This window comes from Coenobita brevimanus, chromosome 116 (assembly GCF_032717465.1).
Source record: "Coenobita brevimanus isolate Jiangsu-jjx chromosome 116, ASM3271746v2, whole genome shotgun sequence".
Lineage (NCBI taxonomy): Eukaryota > Metazoa > Arthropoda > Malacostraca > Decapoda > Coenobitidae > Coenobita > Coenobita brevimanus.
In genome coordinates this window covers 53,912,204-53,933,041 of record NC_137069.1, presented here as the reverse complement: position 1 = coordinate 53,933,041, position 20,838 = coordinate 53,912,204, and the positions used below count along the sequence as shown (strand labels likewise).

At 43.7% G+C, this 20,838-nt stretch overlaps 1 protein-coding gene, 1 non-coding gene and 1 pseudogene across 2 annotated transcripts in view; 2 read left to right on the top strand and 1 right to left on the bottom strand.

Moving 5' to 3' along the window:
• Positions 1-20,838, bottom strand: part of LOC145418740 (uncharacterized) — a 143,190-nt gene that overhangs the window by 81,367 nt on the left and 40,985 nt on the right. The window lies entirely within an intron of this gene.
• Positions 8,301-8,420, top strand: LOC145418875 (5S ribosomal RNA; annotated as a pseudogene).
• On the top strand, positions 12,480-12,598 carry LOC145418838 (5S ribosomal RNA). Its single transcript, XR_013900743.1, has one exon. It is a non-coding gene; the product is annotated as a 5S ribosomal RNA (ribosomal RNA).

Here is a 20,838-nt window from a genome sequence, read left to right as displayed (position 1 = left end):
TTTAGATTGGCTTTAAACTTTTTTTTGGACTCATTTGGGTGGATTTAGGATTTGGCTGGTGGGGAAACCCGAGGCTCAAAAAAGCATCCCTATATTGTAATTTAGGCTACATGTTAAATCTAGCCTGAGATATGATACACCACCTAGTGATGGGTTTTTACTTAACCAATTGTATAATTAAACAGGAGTATGCCAGTAATTTCATGGACGCTTTTGTTACAGTCACTGCCAGCTTTAAATACCCATCATCCCCATGATTAGGGTTTGCCTGACACATCGGTGGTTTTGTGGGGTAAAGAGGGGGAGTTGGAGGGATGGACATGTGGGATTATCCTGCCCACTGGTGGCAGACTACCCTGTTCCCTTACTAGTGTTCATGACTGTACTGGGTCATTATACAACCAAGAAGTTGTCTAAGCTTTACAAACTACAGTCATTCAGTCAGTGCCTGAAGATTGCACGATCAAAGTTAATTACCTTAGAAAGAGGGGCATCACCAGAGTGAATCATATTCAGTTTCATTTCCCTGACAACCCAGACAGAGATGAGACAGCAGAGGACATGGTTGTGCAGGCTTTGCCAATTCCTCAAGTACCGTATCAAGAATGGTACATACATACAAAGGGCTGACTTTTTCCTCCTCGATCAACCAGTCTATGTTGATGTCATGTTGCTGATGTCACTTAATATGCTGATGTTGCTTAAACAAACTGTCTTCTGGTTAGTTCATTCATTCATTCATTCATCATCTAATCCAGTGTTGCCACATGAGCAGGGTAGGACCCTGGCACTAGGCAAGTTGGTCTTGACATTTAAGATGAGAGTGACCAGCCTCACTTGCTCCTAAGTGGCATTACATGAGCAATGAACCCCAACCACCCCTTGGATATAAACCTGCACCGACTCAATCCAATTGGAAAGCCTTAAATACCCACTAAACCACAAGGCACCATAATTTGGTTATATGTTTACCACCCAGCACAGTAAATGGTTTCCTGGTGTACAAGAAACCATTTGGCTTGTCACACAGTGTCGAGTCACCCGTAGACAGAAGGAAGAGGAAACAATGAAGGAAAGAAAGACTTAAGAGGAAGGATGGAAAGAAGGAAGAGAGGAAAGGGCAGCACTACATCAAGTGACTGGATGGTGAGTTCCCCCACCAACCACTTTCTGGTTAGTGTATTTTGTAAATTTCACCGGTACACGTTTTGTGTATGTTTGTGATACTTACAATGAGGTCTAATGTAACTGTAATAAGAGCTGATTGTATAATCATATTTCAATAAAAACTGCAAAGTAATGTTTCTCACTTTTCCAGTAATGTGTCTGACGGTCACATTTTCCTTAACAGCACAACAGTTATTAGAAATAGTCAAATTTGCTAAGTGTGGTTATGATCCTTACCTAATGGCATACTGATATGAAGCACTCCTTGACTGAACCAGTCAAATCGCAGACTTTTTAAAATTACTTATGCAAACTACAAGAGGGGGTAGCATGGCAGTAATGTTCCTCACACAACTTTTGAAAATCAATATAACATCCAAATTAAAATATATAAACAAACTGACTGTGGTATGATGTGGTGTGAAGTGTGTGGAGTGAAAAGAAGACAATGAAGAGGTGAGACAGGCTGTGGAACAAAAGGTGAAAGCATATAGTGAGTGGATGAGAAACACGGGTGTGGAGGAAGTTGAAAGACAGAAGAGAGAGTTATATACTGTACATAGAGAAGGGGTTCCCAAACTTTTTAGCACTGCGCCCCCCTTTGATCAGGACTGCATTCATGATGCCCCCCACACGGGCCACCCCTCTGACGCCTAAACAACGATGCTTTTATCTGTTCCATATGGATGCTTAAGACGCTAGATGGCAACACTACATGTGGTTGCTTGAAATGACGATTGTGAAATTTTCCTATCAAAGTTTCTTATTCCTACATATCTTCGGGAATACTCTGTATGCATTTGAATGGCCTAGCACTATGTTGAACTCTGATTACCCCACGCCCCCCCCTAGCAATCTCAAATGCCCCCCCGGGGAGGCACGCCCCCCAGGTTGAGAAACGCTGATATAGATGAAGAGAGAGGTGGAAAGATTAGTAACAGAGAGTAAGAAGACAGTGGATGAGGAATTTGGAAGGAATTTGAATGTAAAGTGGTGGAAATGTAAGAAAATGTTCTGGAAAGAGGTAAAGAGAGTTAGACAGGGTGTTAAAAGAAGTTAGTCAGGGAGTGAAAGATAAAAATGCTAGATAAAGGAGTTAGTTGGGGAATGAAAGGTAAAAATGGTAGATTACAAGTGGAAAATGAAGAAAAAGTGAGCAGATGGAGACAACATTCTAAGGAATTGTTGAACATAAAGAATGAAAGTAATGCAAGTATAAGTAGTTGGGCAATGGCTGGGAGAAGGAGGGAGGTGAGAAGACAGGAAGAAATCAGTAGGATGGAAGTTGTGGAAGCAGTGAAGAAAGTCAAATTGGGGAAAGCTCCAGGAATTAATGGAGTGTGTGGTGAAATGCTGATGCATGGGAGAGAGATAGTAGTAGAATGGATGTGGAAGATGTGCAGATTGGCCTGGGAGGAAGGTAGAGTCCCGGAGGATTGGAAGTCAGTATAATTATTCCCCTGCACAAAGGGAAAAGGGAAAAAGAAGTGTGTGGTAATCACAGAGGCATTTGTCTTCTTAGCATAATAGGAAAAGTGTATGGTAGGATACTTATTAACAGAATTAAGGAAATAACAGAGGTATTAGTTGGCGAAGAACAGGGAGGCTTTAGGAAGGGAAGAGGTTGTGTAGATCAGATATTCATTCTTAGGTCTTTAGTGGAAAAATGTTTAGAGAAGGAAAAGAAGTTGTATGCAGCCTTCATGGATTTGGAGAAAGCATATGACAGGATGGATAGACAAGGATTGTGGAAAGTATTAGTTTTTATTTCAATTAAAAGTGGTTAAGAGTATTTTTGGTGGTAAGTGGTGGCAACCATCATCCACTCACTTGATGTAGTGCTGCCTACTTCTTCCTTAGCCTTTATCATTCTTTTCCTGTGCCTGCCCTCCTCTTTTCCTATTTCTCCCATCTTTCCTGTCACTTCTTTTTGCTTTTCTTTCCTTTACAGGTGGCTTTACATTGAATGACAAGCCAAATGGTTTCCTGTAAGCCAAGAAACCATTTACAATGCTGGGTAGCAACCATATAATCAAACCATACGTGCTCCCTACATGTCAACAAGAGGGCTGGTGGAGGGTTAGTGCTTCTCCTCATAAAACAAATAACTCAAAGGCAAATGGCCACTCCTTACAGGATTATGGCATCTGGCAATAAATAGATAGATAGAATAAGAATACAGGCATACCCCGGTTTAATGATGTTTGGTTAGGTAAAGCCTCATTGTTAGGCAAGGTATCATATATCGGGGTACTTTTAACATGTAATGTGGAGTGTTTACCCCACAAACCAAGCCCAAAACTCACCCAAATAAGCCCAAAAACAAGTTTACAGCCAATCTAAATGGCCTAACAACTGTCAAGGGAGCCAACCTAAGTATGACATCTGTAAATATCTCTCTAACACAAACAAATAATATCTGAAAATCATCAAATGTAAGTCTGGAAAAAAAAAAAAAAAAAGTCAAGCTTAGTAAACTGTACCCCAAAATGACAATGTTCACCCCACCTATGGCTACATCTACAAAGTTTATAAATCAACCTAAACACACAATTTTGGTCTAAAATATAATCAAACTCAGTAAAAAATAAATAAAAACCTATTGTTAAACTGGGCTTTGGCCATCGCTGGAGGTAGTATGATGGTATTTTTACCCCCATCGATAAGCCAGGGTATTGCACCTAAGGGTATCGTATATCGAAGTATTACTGTATATGGAGTAAATGGGACGTTGTTGAATGCCGTGAAAAGTACAGTGCTCGTCAGAAGTATTCAGCGTTGTCCGCCAGGCGCGCAATACTTATGGCCCAAAAAGAATCACCCATTCTGGGGGGTAAGAATTGAGCCACAAGTTTGAGCTCCGAGCATGACGTCACGGCAGCCTGGGGCCTTCCGACGCGCTGGTTGGTTCCCGCCTCAGTCGCCCACGGGCTGCCTGAGAGAGAGGAACTCCGCCGAGTGTCCCTCTCAAATTGCGCCATTTTTTACCGAGTGTCCCGCAGTGTTCTGGCCTTCACAACTTTGTTATGGCACCTACCCGTGAACTATCGAGTGAAATCATATCCCAGATCATTGCTCTAAAGGAGGCAGGCCACCAGACAAAGGAAATTAGTGAATTGGTTGGTGTGGCACGATCGACAGTGCGTCGTTGGTGTGCACGGTTTCGGGAGGAAAACAGTGGTGCAGTTCCCACAAAGAAACCGCGGTCTGGTAGGCCTAGGAAAACTTCCCCAAGGTCTGTTAATGTTTTAAAACGTGCAGTGGAGTTTAATCCTCGTGTGAGTGCAAGGAAAATTAAGGAGAGCAACCCGGAAGTGTTTGGTGAGGTGTCAGTGAGAACAGTGTCTCGTAGGGTGCATGAGCTTGGTTACACAAGTCACAGGCCTGTGAAAAAGCCTCTTCTCACCAAGAGCCAGAGAATTCGTAGGCTTTCCTTTGCTAATAAATATCTAACCTGGGGTGAGGAGCAATGGTTGTCATTGTTGTGGTCTGATGAGGCAGCGTTTAGTGTTACCTGTAACAGAGGAGCACGTGTGTATCGACGCAAAGGTAGTGACCCACTTGACCCACGGTATGTAGAAAGCACAGTTAAACATCCTGATTCACTCATGGTATGGAGTTGTTTCTCAGGGAAGGGTTTGGGGAAGCTTGTTGTACTTCCCAAGAACATCAGAGTGAATCAGGATGTTTACCTGGAGCTTCTGTGTGATCATTTACCAGACTCCTTCGAGCTAACAGGTGCACGAGTGTTTCAGCAGGACGGTGCACCTGCTCACAAGGCCAAATCGGTCACCAATTGGCTTCGTGACTGCGAGGTATCATTCATGACAGACTGGCCAGGAAATAGCCCAGACCTCAACCCCACTGAAAACCTCTGGTACCTCGTAAAGAAGAGTCTCCAACGGAAAGACGTGAGCTCTCTGCCTAAGTTGGAAGCCGCCATTCGTGACTCCTGGGACAAAATACCCCTCCAGCACCTCAGGAGCCTCGCCCTTTCACTTCCAAGACGTCTCAGGTCCGTGAAGAAACGTAAAGGCTACCCTACGAAGCACTAAAGGTAAATAAAATGCATTATTTATATGTTTTTTCAATGTTGAAAGGTTTGTTTCTCAGGAGGGACGCAGGGCGCTCTATACTTCTGACGAGCACTGTATGTATGAGGGTGCTAAGGCTGCAGTGCGTGTGGATAGTGAACTGAGTGTATTTTTCTATTTGAAGGTTGGACTGAAACAGGGATGTGTCATGTCTCCATGGTAGTTCAATCTGTATATGGATGGGGTTATAAAAGAGATACACGGTAGGGCAGTGGATGTTGAAGCAGCCCTAATGAGAGAGGGCAGTGTTTGGAAACTCCCTGTACTGTTGTCGCAGATGATACTGTGTTGTTATGTGAAGATGAAGGGGAGATGCAAGGCTTGGTGGATGAGTTTGGGAGAAAGTGTGGGAAGCAGAATCTGAAGGTGAATGTAGGGGAGAGTAAAGTTATGATCTTCGAGAGAAATTAAATCACTGAATGTACAGTGAGGTTGGATGAGAAGGAAATGGAAAATGTCAGTGCATTTAAGTACTTGGGGTAGTGTGATGAGTAAGGATGGATGCTTAGAGGGTGAAGTGCTTGAAATGGTACCGGAACAGCAAGGAATAAAGGTTGCTTGTTCTTTGAAAGCAGTGATAAGAAACAAGGAAGTGAGCATGGAAGTGATAAAGTTACCGCATGACAGTATTGTGATACCAACTCTGACATATGTATGTGAAGCTTGGACATTGTTGGAGGGACACAAGTCAAGAGTGAGAGCAGTGGAAATAAAGTTACTTGAGAGGAGCCTGCGGAGTCACATGGAGAGACAGGCTGACAAATAAGGAAGAGAAGGAGCCTTGTGGTGTGGATGTGGATGTGTTAGAAAGCTGTAGGAGAAGCACACTGAGGTGATTTGGCCATGTGGAGAGGATGGAGAGCGAGAGATTGACAAGGAGTGTGTATGTGAGTGAAGTGGAGGGGGGGGAGAGGGAGGGGAAGGCCAAGGATGATATGGAAGGATGGAATGAAGACCTATATGAGAGAGGTGGGGTGTAAGCTGGGAGCAGGACAGTGAAATGGTGGGGGACAGGGTGACATGGAGGCAATTTGTTTGTGGCCACCCCTTACGGGATTAAGGCATCTGGCAACAGATACAGAGATAGACAGATAGCGTGATCTTAGCTCCGCTATTGCTCACCCCTGTGGAATGCATGTGGAGAGGCTGCACCAAAACAACTGGACAAAATTCAGAACAAAAGTATAATAATTATTAATAACTCTGCAACTGCAAATGAACTACCTCCCCTACAAGTAAGACAGAATGCTGCCGCCCTTGCATTATTTTACAGATAGGGGATAAGGGATTAATCCCCGAGCTAGACCTCATCAGATCATACAGCCCTGCTAGGGTTACAGGAGAGTGCTACCCCTCCCAGCACGGCAGCCACCAGGCGGGGCGCAAACTTGCAACCTCACGATTAGGAGCCCGACACCCTACCACCGAACTATCGCGCTCCCTATTTTTTTTTACAGATAGTTTTATGGCAAATTCTCAGACGAAGTTGCATCCATTATGACACCTCTCCACGCCTTCCCCTGTGCTACACAGGCATCTGGTAGCACTCACGACAGGACTGTCAAACTGCCATACTACAGAACTTCTGCCTACCACAATTCTTATGATGGCACATGATGGTGGCCATCATCCATTCACTTGATGTAGCACCGTCTACTTCTTCCTTCACCTCTTATCATTCTGCTTCTGTGTCAGCCCTCCTCTCTTCCACATTCTCCTCTTTGTTCCTGATACTTTTTATTACAGTATTCTTTTCTCCACTTCAGGTGACTACAATGAGTGACAAGTCTAATGGTCTCCTGCAACCAAGGAAACCATTTACAATGCTGGGTGGTAACCATATAACCAATAACAGAGTGATGTGATGCTCCTACTAACTGGGTGGAGAGATGCAACTGCAACAAGCATCCAAGAACCAAACCTCCACACTTTTCCTCATGCCTCACTGTTGTAGGACACTGTCAACCACGAGGGAACGTCAGTTCACCGCACAGGACGACACTGCAGGAGCAGCTACTTGCCTGTGGTTGATGGGTCTGTTCAGCCAGACAGACTGGGGTTGATCGTCAGCAGCAACAACAATTCTTTTATTTCCCAAATTGTTTCTCTTTGGAATTCAATTCCCCATATTACTTCCCCCTTAAACATTAACCCACATCAGTCCAACAACTGTTACAGATTTTTACCTATGTATAGCACCTGTAATCTGGTGTATGAAGTGCTTTTCTGTATATAATCTGTTTTTTCTTCATTTGTTCATTTTCATTCATTCATTGCCAGACGCCATGTATCCCATAAGCAGGGTGGCCAAGGCTTAGAGTTAATTGTTTTACAGGGAGGGGCACTAATCTTCTGTGAAAAAAAAAAAAAAATGCTAACATGAAATGATATATGTAGCGAGGATCAAAATGGCTCTGAGGGTTGTGATCAGAGCTGCACCGACATGGTGAGCCTGATGGATGTGGCGGTGTATTGATGGCGGCATAGCAGGCTTCATGCCACCTCTTCCTTAATAATTTATTGTGTATAATACACACGAACATTCCCTTGTACAGTATATTACTTTTACTGGTTTAATATCAACATGTGGTAGCTAGGGTGTCCACTATCCCCTTGCTTGATGTAGTGCTGCCTTCAGGCAACTCTCCACTGAGTGACACAAAAAATAGTTTACTGTCACTGGGAACCACCTGAGTAAACCATCACTATAACTAGCTGGGGGGAGAGGCTGACAATATATCTGATACTGATATACTGTATCTAATGTTCAGTAGTGAGAACTACAATGAAGGCCAGGTTTGGTATACCATATAACTAACGTTGTTCAATGGATCCCTAACAGTTACAAGTGTTCACATAACTGTATTTATTTTCTATAGGTTTACACTGTGCACCCTGATATTCCAAGGGTAAATAGCTACAGTATTAAATATCATTCATTCATTCATTGCCAGACGCCACGTATCCCAAACGAGGTGGCCAAGGGCTCAGAGTTAATTGTTTTACAGGGAGGGGTACTAATCCTCCACCAACTCCACTTGACACGTCCATACCACGTTGAGTACACCGCTTCCCGTCCGATCAGCGAAGTTAAGCAACATTGGGTCTGGTTAGTACTTGGATGGGTGACTGCCTAGGAACACCAGATGCTGTTGGCATCCCTACATGTCAAGTATTAAATATGTTCAGTTAATAATACAGTAAACTCAAAAGAAAAAAAAAATAGTTTTCATTTATCTTGTGATTTCCTGTTCCACGTGCTGCCTGCTGGTACATATCTGCAGAACGATAATCACAGAGTAGCAGGTCGTGGCAACCATCATCCACTCACTTCATGTAGTGCTGCCTACTACTTGTTAGACCTTTATCGTTCTTTTTCTGTCTCTCCCTTCCTATCTTTACTTCTCTCATCCTTCCTGTCACATTTTACTATTTTTTTTTTTCACTTCACACGGCTCTACACTGAGTGACAAGCGTAATGGTTTTGTAACCCATGAAACCACTTACTGCTGGGTGGTAACCATTCAGGCAGCCCTCCACATTCGCGGAATCAACTTTCGCAAGTCTAGCAGACTGCCTTTCTGTGAAGCCGAGACTGAATTTAATGGATCTGGTCATAAGAAGTTAGGGTAAATACGTAGCTGATAACTTGCCCATGCTCATGTGTGGGAAAGTCATCAGCTATCTGTGATATTTTATGCTGCTTTCAGGTCCCAGATATGGTTTATTATGTGCACACTTGTTCATAGGGGGTGATTTGCAACTGTAGAGACATTTACTGCAGGGCACACCAAACATTCCCAGAAAATCCACATTCGCGGGGGTCTGTGTCCCTTAATCCCTGCAAATGTGGAGGGCGCCTGTATAACCAAATAATGAGGTGGTGTGGAGCCTACTATGGTGCCCCTGTTAAATGGGTGGAGAGAAGTAAATGTGGTGATCATCCGGGAACTAAACCTCCACACTCTTCCCAGCACCTCATTGTTGTGAGGCACTGTCTACCACAACAGAACATGAGTTAACTACACAACTACACGGGATGGCCCTCCGGGGCAGTTGTTTCCCCGTGGTTGATGGGTCTCCTCAGCCAGACAGCAGGGTTATGCTACACAACAACAATAACTATCTATCTATCTATAGCCCGACGCCCTAATCCCGCAAAGGGTGGCCGCAGACAAAACGCCTCCAAGTCACTCTGTCACCCACCATTTGACTCCCCTCCCCCCAACTCACCCCCCCTCCCTCATATACCTCTCAACTCCATCCCTCCACCTCATCCTCGGTCTACCCCTCCCTCCACCTCACCTACATACACCCTCTTAGTCAGTCTTTCATTCTCCATTCTCTCCACATGTCCAAACCACCACAGTGTATTTCTCCTAATCTTCTCAACCACATCCACATCTACCCCACAACGTTCCTTCACTTCTTCATTCGTCAACCTGTCCCTCCACGTCACTCCACATGCTCCTCTCAAGTAACTCATTTCCACTGCTCTCACTCTTGACTTGTTCCCCTCTTGCAAGGTCCATGCCTCGCTTCCATACGTCAGGGTAGGGATCACAATACCATCATGCAGTGACTTCTTAACTTCCATACTCACCTCCCTATTTCTCATCACTGCTTTCAGTGTACCAACAACCTTCCTTCCCTGCTGTACCCTTTCACGTACTTCATCCCCCAAAGTTCCATCCTTACTCATCACACTACCCAAGTACTTGAATGCACTCACATTCTCCATATTCTCACCATTCTCCACAACAACAACACTTCACAATAATACTGTACAGTGCAACACAGTTTCTTACTTCACAGTATTAACACTATACTAATGAGTTTATACTCTAGTAGTACTGTTGTAGTAACAGTAGTAGCTGCAACACCAGGCTCATCTGAAATGTGAACCCAAAGGACTGTCAGTTGTAGCTGCCCTCATCCTGCAGTTCACAATCCTCCTTTCAGGAGACATGGAGGGAACTGAAAGATCCTTACATGCAGCTTACCACCGCCTTTCAGGGGACAGAAATGGACCTGAGGAACATTTGCATAATAATGCAGAGGTATTGCTTAATTATATCAATGGCATCACATGAAGGCATCCTTCTTCAGCAACACTTTATGTAAGCATTTATAATAAACATTACTGACACTTTTTTTTTTTTCCAATTTAGTCAACATAACAGCCATCCACTGGCAGTTCCTGGGTGAGTTCAGGAACTCTTGGTAGTTTGGTCATAACAGGGCTGGAGATGCTGGGACATGACTTAGCCGAGGTGGAGAGAGGGTGAAGGTTGACTGAGGATGCTGCAGCTACTACCACCTCACTGGACTCTCACATATTAACCCCTAACCATCGAGTGTTGGTCGGAACTGTCAAGATTTTGGTGGCGTGGTGGCACCGGGTGTCAGTCAGGACCACACTTGGTTTCACACCATAGTTTGAAGTGGCCGCCACTTGATCTCATCACCTCAGGGTAGGCAGTAACTCGCCACCTCATACAAGCATACCTCAGTCTTCTCTGTGACTGAGTCAGGTGCTGAACGATGTTTTCTGAGACTTCTCGTCTGATTCCATTCCCCCCTCACGCGGACCCCTTGCCTCATCCACTCCTGCCAAGCCTCTTTCTAAGGATAATACAAAAGGGCTCAGTCATAGTGCCATAGGGCATGCCTTGGACACCAATTGTCTAGTTTATCTAGTAATGGAGAAGTTATCACGTTGAGAGTGAAGCCAAAGTCGGGGCTGCGCACACACGCACAAATACATCCTGCCTCTCACACCAAAAGTTAATCATCTTCTAATTGTCCTTACTCATCAGTGCAACTACCTACAGGTATGGGGATACTTTGATTCACAAGAAGAGTTGGTGAGTAATATGGTTTTTGTTTCCCTAACTTCTATACTTCCCGAGATATTAAGGTTTGAAAACAAGCAATTTTGGGAAAAATTGCCCATACTGAGAGGACGACCGCAGTATAATTACCCCCAGTGTCTATGGGATAAAGATGGTTTGTTTTCATCTGATTTGGCCATTCCTACAACTTACATGCAAACACGTAGCTGCATAAAATATGATGACCCTGACTTGTGGAGTACGGTAGTAAAGAGTCTCCCTGGTTACTAGACAAACTGACTGTCATGGGACCTGAGAGAGATTAACGATCGCTGTCAGGTTTGAGTAAACTCGCTACAGGCCATATCCTTTTCACATTTGTAGTGGCTGGATGCAAGAATTCTGATATCCTCCACTAGACTTCCTACTCCTGTTGTGTGTTTCATTAACTCTAGTCTCTTTATCCTTATCACTTCACAATGTTTTGCTAGATTCCTCCTCTCCTGTCAGGGAGTCTGGGCATTGTAGCAGTTGCACCCACACCCACAGAATGTGATGGCACCAGCAAATCATCATTTTCTTCCTCTTCTTCTGGAACTCTCTTGGGAGCCTGTACAATTGTGGACAACTTAACCTACAACACTCCCACTGTTCACTTGGTGGTACCTGCACCTCGTATTCATTATCTGGGCATAAATGAAGACAAATATATATCAAACAGCCAAAAACACCACTTCATAAAGAAAATATGTATCCTTGTGAATTTTAGTGTTGGGTATAGGATGAGAATATCTATCTATCTGTCTGCCTACTGCCAGCTGCCATGGTCCCGTAAGGGGGGACCATTTGACTTTTATTTATGGGGAGGAGCACTAACCCTTCACCAACCCACTTGTTGACACATAGGGAGCACATATTGTTTGATTATATGGTTACCACCCAGCATTGTAAACAGTTTCTTGGCTTATAGATTTTTTAAAAGTACTTTTTGTAATGCAAGTTTTTATTACATGCCTTCCATAGCTCTTCTTCATAACCAGCATCGTATTTTAGTGTTTATATACTATGCTTACAACCCAGCAACCATGAGAGAGGCGATACGTTTGTGGCCATCCTGTGCGGGATTGAGGCGTCTGGCAGTAGATAGATAGATAGATCCATGAGAGAGAGCACAAGGCATTTTTAGACAAAGTTAGAGTAAAGAGAGGGTGAGAGAGAGTAGGTGTACTCGTGTTTGGGTAGGGTTGTTTATGAAGGGTGGGTGTCTGGTGATGGTTTTTGAAGGGTCCTGTTTGGCTGCAGATTTGTGGATGTCTGTAGTGGCCTTGTGTGTAAAGGTAGCTAGGTACAGTGTGAAATAATAAAAATAAAGTACTGTATATATGCCAACGGCCATACCACGTTGAGTACACCGCTTCCCGTCCGATCATCGAAGTTAAGCAACGTTGGGTCTGGTTAGTACTTGGATGGGTGACCGCCTGGGAACACCAGATGCTGTTGGCATCCCTACGTCTCAAGTGGGGTTGGTGGAGGATTAGTGCCCCTCCCTGTAAAACAATTAACTCTAAGCCCTTGGCCACCCTGTCTGGGATACATGGCGTCTGGCAATGAATGAATGAATGAATAAAGCAGACTTTATTCCTAAACTCCACAGGGGCTGCCAGTTTCCATTAACCTATGAGTGGTAATGTGATAGGTCCAGCTGTCTGCATGTACCTTGGCATTAATTTCTTCCTCTGTCCGGTGGAGGCTGTCAGGCACACTAATGTCCTTATGACGCCACTCGGTAGGTTCCTCCTCTTGCACGTCCCCCTGGCTGGCAGAACAAAGCAAACCTGGATATTTCTGATGGCTCAAATCCTTCAAAATCAATCTCACTGCCTTTGGTAAGCCCAGCAACTTTGTCCATCCATTCTTAACCCCAACAGTTTGAGGACGTATATATTTTTCTCTCCTATTTTTGCTACCTCCAGACCACTTCGCTCAACCCAGGAAGAGACATAAGATTGAAGGGACTGATGGTGATGTTTCTAATCCTGCCACTACAAATGATCTCTCCAAAGCTTAACAAACTGGTCTGGAGGTAGCAAGGAAAATATGTCACCAGATTTACGTAGTTAAGGAACTTGGGGGTGTTTAGGGACACTCACTTCCACACCTCTGAACATGCTGATGACATCAAGCATCTTGTAATATTTGAAGTTCTACGATGTCTTCTTTCCCCTTGCATCCATGTATCCTGGCCTGACCATGCCATCTTCAGTAATCACAGGCCACTGTTGCAGGCACATGCTGCTGCAGTGCCTCTTGGTGTGTTTTCAGTGACACATTGGTCTATGGGAACCGTACTAAGAGACAGGAACACGGCCTACATCTTCCAATCCTTGCTGATGAGCTTGTTGTTGCAACAGTGAGCTGAAGCATTACCTAGCAGCAGCAGTGCCTTCACATCATCCTTCTTAATGCCATACTGGACCTGGTGGCAATGCAAGTCTTGGCCGAAGCTGTGGTGGAACTGGTTGTAGATGATGTTTCACCCAAATCACGCCAATTGGTTACTCTGGTACTCAACAGGCAATGTGCTCATCGGGTCTTTGATACCCCTGGAACACTTGCTTTTTCCTAACACAAATGGCTGAGAAGTTTATTTTATTTTATTTTATTTTTTTAATGCAAGGAAGAAGGAACCAATGGCCAGGAGACTGCAAACTGTTCCTTCCAAGAAAAAAACAAAAACAATACAAAACAGAGCCAAATTCAAGATCCATTCATTTCAAGATGCCTGGACACACTGCATTTGAAAGACTGGAGATCATAGGAAGTAGGAAATACATATAGAGGGAGACAGTTCCAGAGTTGACTTGTTGCATGAATGAAGGACTGGAAGTAACAGTTAACTCCTGCATTAAAGAGTTGGACAGAAAAGGGATGAGAGTTTGCTGCTAGACAGGTGCTACACTCCCACCGTACTGGTGGAGGGATGCAAGCAGACAGTTCAGAGGAGCAGTGACCAATGAAGTTGCAATAGAAAAGAGATAAAGATGCAACAGTGTGGCGAAGAGACAGAGGTTGAAGGGAGCCAGTAAGAGGAAGAGAGTTAATGAGACAAAAAGTCTTGACTCCACCCTATTGAGAAGAGCTGTATGTGGGGAGCCTCCCCACAATTGAGAGTTGTACTCTACACAGGGGCAAATAAAACCTGTGTATAAAGTCAACAACTGTGCAGGGGTAAAAAAAGTGTTACCCATCAGCTTTTAAACAAACCTGCCCTTCATATTCCTGCAGCTTGATGTATTCCTCATGTCACACTCTACTTGTGTACTCTGCTGAAACTAGCGTCAGAGCCGTCATGTTTCATATGCACTTCAGATTTGAAACAAGTGCAGGTCTTCCTCTTCAATTAACTGCTCAAGTCAGGCAACTCTCTTCCTATTTCTCCCATCTTTCCTGTTGCTACTTGATGCTTTTCTTTCCTTTACAGGTGGCTTTACATTGAATGACAAGCCAAATGGTTTCCTGTAAGCCAAGAAACCATTTACAACGCTGGGTGGTAACCATATAACCAAACCATACGTGCTCCCTACGTGTCAAGTGGGTTGGTGGAAGGTTAGTGCCCCTCCCTGTAAAACAAATAACTCAGAGTCAAATGGCCACCCCGTACGGGATTATGGCGTCTGGCATTAGACAGATAGATAGATAGAAGTCTGGCAACAACACGCTCAACTAAACCTGCATCAGCATTCAGTAGCTCCCCTGTTGATGGCCTTGTTGATGATGCCTTGGTGTCTCCTGAATCACCACAGTCAACTATCACTGTATTTGAAACTGAAATGACCTAACAGCACAGCAAAGCACTCTGAAGCATGCTGGATGTCACAGCCCTACACTGAAACACCCAAAGCTCTCTGCTGTATGTACCACTTAGAAACACCTTAATAACCCCATACTTCTCACTAATGGGCAAGTTATGCCCTGTGTCTTTGGCATATTATGCCCCGTGTCTTCGGCATACAACGGAGTTGTAACAGTGATGCTAGTAAGGCCATTGTACATCAGTGGGTACATTACAGTAAGTCATGAAACTCAGCAAGTGACAGAGGCAGCAGCAGGTCAACTGGCATCAACAGGTTAGGGAACCTTGTCACGGCCTGCTAACACGTCAGCCCACAAGACCTTTGTCACCAGCTGTTCACACATCAGCCCACATGACCATTGCCACTCGCTGCTCACACAAGTCAGTCCAAACAACCCTTGTCACCAGCTGCTCACATAAGTCAGCCCACACATGACCCTTGTCGCCAGCTGCTCACATGTCAGACCACATGACCATTGTCACCAGCTGCTCACACGTCAGCCCACACGACCAATGTCACAGCTGCTCACACAGTCATTTCGTCTGGTACCGGTAGCCATTTCACCCAAAGAAAGTGATCTTCGTGTGGAGTATTTGAAGATTCTCTGGTACCGCAGGCTCAAAGAGTTTCAGTACAGCCACATTCTAAACACCTGAATCAAAGTTCAACACAATGGGGGTTTACTGTACTGTATTTGGTGGTAACCACATGTACTGTATCCAATGCTGCCTGGTGGTCTAGTGAGTTAAGGCACTCAACCAGATGGGGTCTGCAAGAATGTACATCCCAGGGATGGTTGGGGTTTACTGGTCGCATAATGCCACTCACAGGCAAGTGAGGCTGGTTACACACACCTTAAATGTCAGGACTGAGTGGCCAAACCCTGGGCCCCTAAAACTACTGACTGGGCAGAAAAAGACTGCGTAATGGATGGAAGCATAGCAACACAACTTGGGGAGAAAAAAAAAAAAAAAAAAAAAAAAAAAAAAAACAGCAGGGCACATCTGCAGAATGTGCCACTGAGGAAGAGTGTTGCAAAGTCTCTCAAGCCACTTGCAATACAAACCCTAGGCTTAACTAACCATTAATGTTCCCCCCCCTTTTTAACGTATCCAGCTCTGGGGATAACCTTAATGGCTTGTTCCCTAACGCCTAACAGTGCTCCCACATATATACCATACACCTACACACATCACCACTTTGGCACTCCCACTTACTGTCCATACTGAACACATGCTAGGGCTGTCTCATACAGGACTAATGTATTAGTATCAGTGGGGTACTTTTATGACATGTCAGAAGGTATTATGTTACATCAGCAAAGTCAATTGTAATGAAATTTAAATCTTTTAAACTGTTCTTTGCACCAGCTGGTATACGAACCCACATCCACTGGGACGGTAACCCACCACTCTAATGACTCAGGCACTCCCTCCCCCACCTAACTGGGCCACAATGGAGGTGAACCAGCATCTGATGGACCTAAAACAACCCAACTATACATACCTGCTCTACCCTCATCAGAAAAAATACTGCACTGATCCCTCCACATATCAAACACTCAGCCTTTATGGGAGATGGGTAGCAAGTAAAATATGATGGTAGCTATGAAGAAATACTGTACTAAGAAAATGATACCGCACCGTATACGGATGTAGTAATACTGTTTTGTATTCTTCCATTTAAACAGGTAATGGCTAAACGAGGAAGTAAATCTGTCATGTACAATCAAACTGACTGAAGTCCTGAATGGATCTGAACATATGTGCCTGACCTGGATTGGAAGTTGCTGTTGTTGTTGTTGTTGTTGTTGTTACCCCAGACTTATATGCATGGGAACCTGGTGGACTGCAGATCAAAGCTGCCATTCTCCATCAGTCCACCATCATCCTTTCCAGAAACAGGAATGGAAGTGAGGGGTGTTTTTGTAATCAATGTACCACCCAGTTATGCACAATGGTGCCACAATGTGACGCCATCCCTTCATAGCACAGGACTGCAGGTAGAGAGCATGGACAGACCTTGGGTGGCTTGGACACTACCTAAACCTGAATGTCCCTTGAGCCAACTGACAGTTATGCCACTGATGACACAGCTTGCCTACACAGTACACAGTTGATGAACACACTTACTACATCCAACTGACTAAGATGTAAAAACTTGATGAAATGCACTCTGTACTTCACCATTCATTCATTCATTCATTGCCAGACGCCATGTATCCCAGACGGGGTGGCCAATGGCTGAGAGTTAATTGTTTTACAGGGAGGGGCACTAATCCTCCACCAACCCCACTTGAATGTGTAATTTACTTGCGATTCATAAATAGATTATCACATACCGTATGCCTACATTCTGCTGGCAATGCTGTACATACTACCTTACAAGAATCAAAAGCTCAAATAATTACCATACAGTACATTATTTACAGGTCAAGTGACTGGACATGACTGTCATCTCATTATGTTCAGTCACCTGAAAAAACATAGCAGTAATCCCTCTAATATCCGAACGCCCAATATCCGAACATCCCCACTAACCGGACATAATCATCCTGGGATCCAACATTCCCAAAATGGGCCAAAAACCGCAAAAAATTAAAAAAAAATCTGACTTTTTTCCCACCCATAATTTGAAATTGCTGCCTGGCGCTAAACAGCTGTTACACCATGGTCCCTTCACCTCCTTCCTCCCCCCTCCCCCCTCCAGGTTGCCATTTGGTATTTTTCATTACCAAGTGTGGGCCAATTTGGTAATGAAAAATTCGTTTGGTAATGAATCAGAATAATGCATTACCAAATGGATTTTTCACATGTATGAGGATACACAGGATGGAGATGGTGGATTGTTTGCTCTCTCTGATTAATCTGCTACCCTACATAGCGTGAAAATAATCAACATGGTGTTAATTATAAGGAGAGTGATTACATGTATTTCCACTTGTATATATAATTAGTGACAAATAAATGCTAGCTTTATGAATTTCGTAATGAAAAGGTAAATTTGGTAATGAAAGTTGAGGAGACTGGTAATGTGGCCATTGCGATCTGGCAACTCTGTTACCCCGCCATCATCAACAGTCAAAGCTTAACTCCGATCGAGAGCAGATGCTCATAGCAGTGCAAGCCACAGGTGCTTGTTTTTTGTGAATAAACAGTGAATAAACTGCAATACCTCGCCACTAGAACACACAGGAATTTACAGTGTTGTGCAGTGTTAAGAAATTAGAATTTAGAGTGCAGAGGATTAACTGTGGACTGCAAACTGGCGGTTCAAACCAGTCCAATAGCCAGAGACTTGTAAGTACCCAGAATGTTTAATATTGTATAAACTCACCTCTAAAACCTCATTTTATGGTTCTTTTGCATTTATTTCAGTCTTTTATGTCCCTCATTGATGTGATTTGGGTCTTAAATAGGTGCTATGCATGTCCAGAGGAAGCTGTATAGGTGTTTCTCTGAGTTAGGGTCCTTAAGTACAAGTCCATAAGCTGGGGCCCAATATCCGGACAGAACCACTATCCGGACCTGCCTATGGCCCTATTATGTCGGATATTGGAGGGATTACTTTTGTAGCTTTTTTTGTTTTTTTTTTTTTTTTTTTTTTTTTTTTAAGGGAGCCCCTGGTCCTCAAAATACGTAATTTTCTGACACATGGTCGAAAATCAGCAAAATATTTTTAAAAAGTGGTTGTGGTGGTGGCAACACTCAGACAAAGTTTTATCCTTATATCTCGTCTAAAACCGATGTTATAAAGGTAAACAAATAAAAATATTGTGACCCGCGGCAACCTATGGTACATAAAAATACTTTTGTAATGCTATATACACAAAAATTACTACAAAAAGTTGTGGTTTGCAAAGCTATTTCGTCTCTTGGATATCTCTGGCAACTCCACTGAGAGAGGGAAGAGTCAGGGTCCCAGAGACCCAGGCAGAGAACATCAGTGCAAGCTATACAGGTGAGAGGGAAGGTGTGTCACTAGTCCCCTCTGCTCATCCCCAGTACTCCTTCCATTTGCTGAGTTTTTATACTTCGTATTTAATCTACACCATGGTTAGACCATCGAAGAGGAAGAGGATGTGCTTGGAAAAACTGAAGAAGGCGTGTGAGGCCCTAAAAAAGAAGAGAGAGGATGAGAAATGTGGCACACATGGACCAAGCTGCTCCACCCAGCAACACCCAGACACCTCACCCGCACACCTCCCGCTGCCTCCTCACACGTCGAGTGCTATGAAACGAAAGTTATTGGTAACTCATGGAGAGCAAGAAGTGGACTTGTGTACAGAAGACACAGAGTTTGTTTTATTAGAAAAAAAACATTTGCAAGATGTTTTTAGTAAAGTAACGTGTGGAGAATGTTATGGCAGTGTGAAAATTAGTTTTGTTCAAAAAAGATCAGACAGTAAGTTGGATGTAATTTGCGAAGAGTGTGAGAACAGAACAAGATCAGAAATTACTGAAAATCCTGTCACTAATATGGTTGTATACAGTTGTATGGAGAATGGTTTGGGATAAGATGGTGTGAACAAATTGTTGGCTAATCTGAGCATGAAACCACTCAACCAGAATTATACTAAGCATTCGAGAGCTGTAACTGAGGCTGCTAAGACAAAAGTTAGGGAGGTTTTAGAAAAGAGTGCAAGTGCAGTGAAGGCTTACTATAAAGAGGAACTGAACATAGTGCCTGATGACGAAGGAATCTTGAACGTGCGAGTGACATATGACGGTAGCTGGCAGAAGAGAGGGCATACCAGTTTGCTCGCATTTGGTGCAGTGGTCGAAGCCGAAACAGGTCTAGTTTTGGATTACGAAACAGTAAGTTTTGTGAACAATGCACTAAGAAGGAGAATGCAAAGAAGGCTAAGAAAATCACGGAGGAAAAATACAACGAGTGGTACAATGGACACAAGGACGAGTGCAAGAAAAATTACAGTGGCAGTTCAGGTGGAATGGAGGCAGCTGCAGAAGTGGCTATATTTGCCAGAAATTTAGAGAAAAAAATAAGGTACACAGTATTCATTTCGGATGGTGACAGCTCTGCCTATGATGCTGTATGTAGCTTGAATGAAGGAAAAGGACCTTATGGAGGAATAAAAATTGAAAAAGCAGAGTGCATAAATCATGTTTCCAAGAGACTCGGAACTGCACTAAGAAAACTCAGAACACAAGTTGTCACAGAAAAAAAACAGAAAAAGGGTGGTGTACGTAGGATGTCACAGATGGGAGGCAAGGGAAAGCTTACGGACGCAGTGATAAATAAACTAACAAAGTACTATGGAATTGCGGTGCGGAGACACATAAATGGGACCATCAGTGACATGAGGAAGGAAATATTGTCTTCGTTCTTTCACTGTACTTCCACTGATGCAGCTCCACGTCATCATTTGTGCCCTAAATCAGTGGAGAGTTGGTGCTTCTACGAAAGAGCTGTGGCCAGAAATGAACCAATACCAAGACACACAACAATGAAGGTGAAATCTCAACTCCCAGATGGTTTGCGATCACGAGTGTTTGGGGAATACAAGAGACTAACAAGTGATAAATTGCTAAATGTGTGTTTGTTGGGTAAAACCCAAAATCCTGACGAACACATGCATTCAAGAGTGTGGAGATACTGCTCCAAGTATAAGAATGCAAATAAACAAATACAGTATTGGACTTTGCTTCAGCGCAGGCAATATTGGACTATAATGTGGGTTACGTGGAGGGACATTTGTGTGATGAACTGAAATTTCCTATGAGTAAAATAACAATGTCCTTACTACAAGACCGAGACAGGAGAAGAGAAAGGCTGCGACAGAAGGTGAAGAAGAGGAGAGAGGTGGAAGACAAGTCATCGTACAGCACTGGGGACTTAAGTTTTTAAATGGCCGCCCACGGGAGCAGG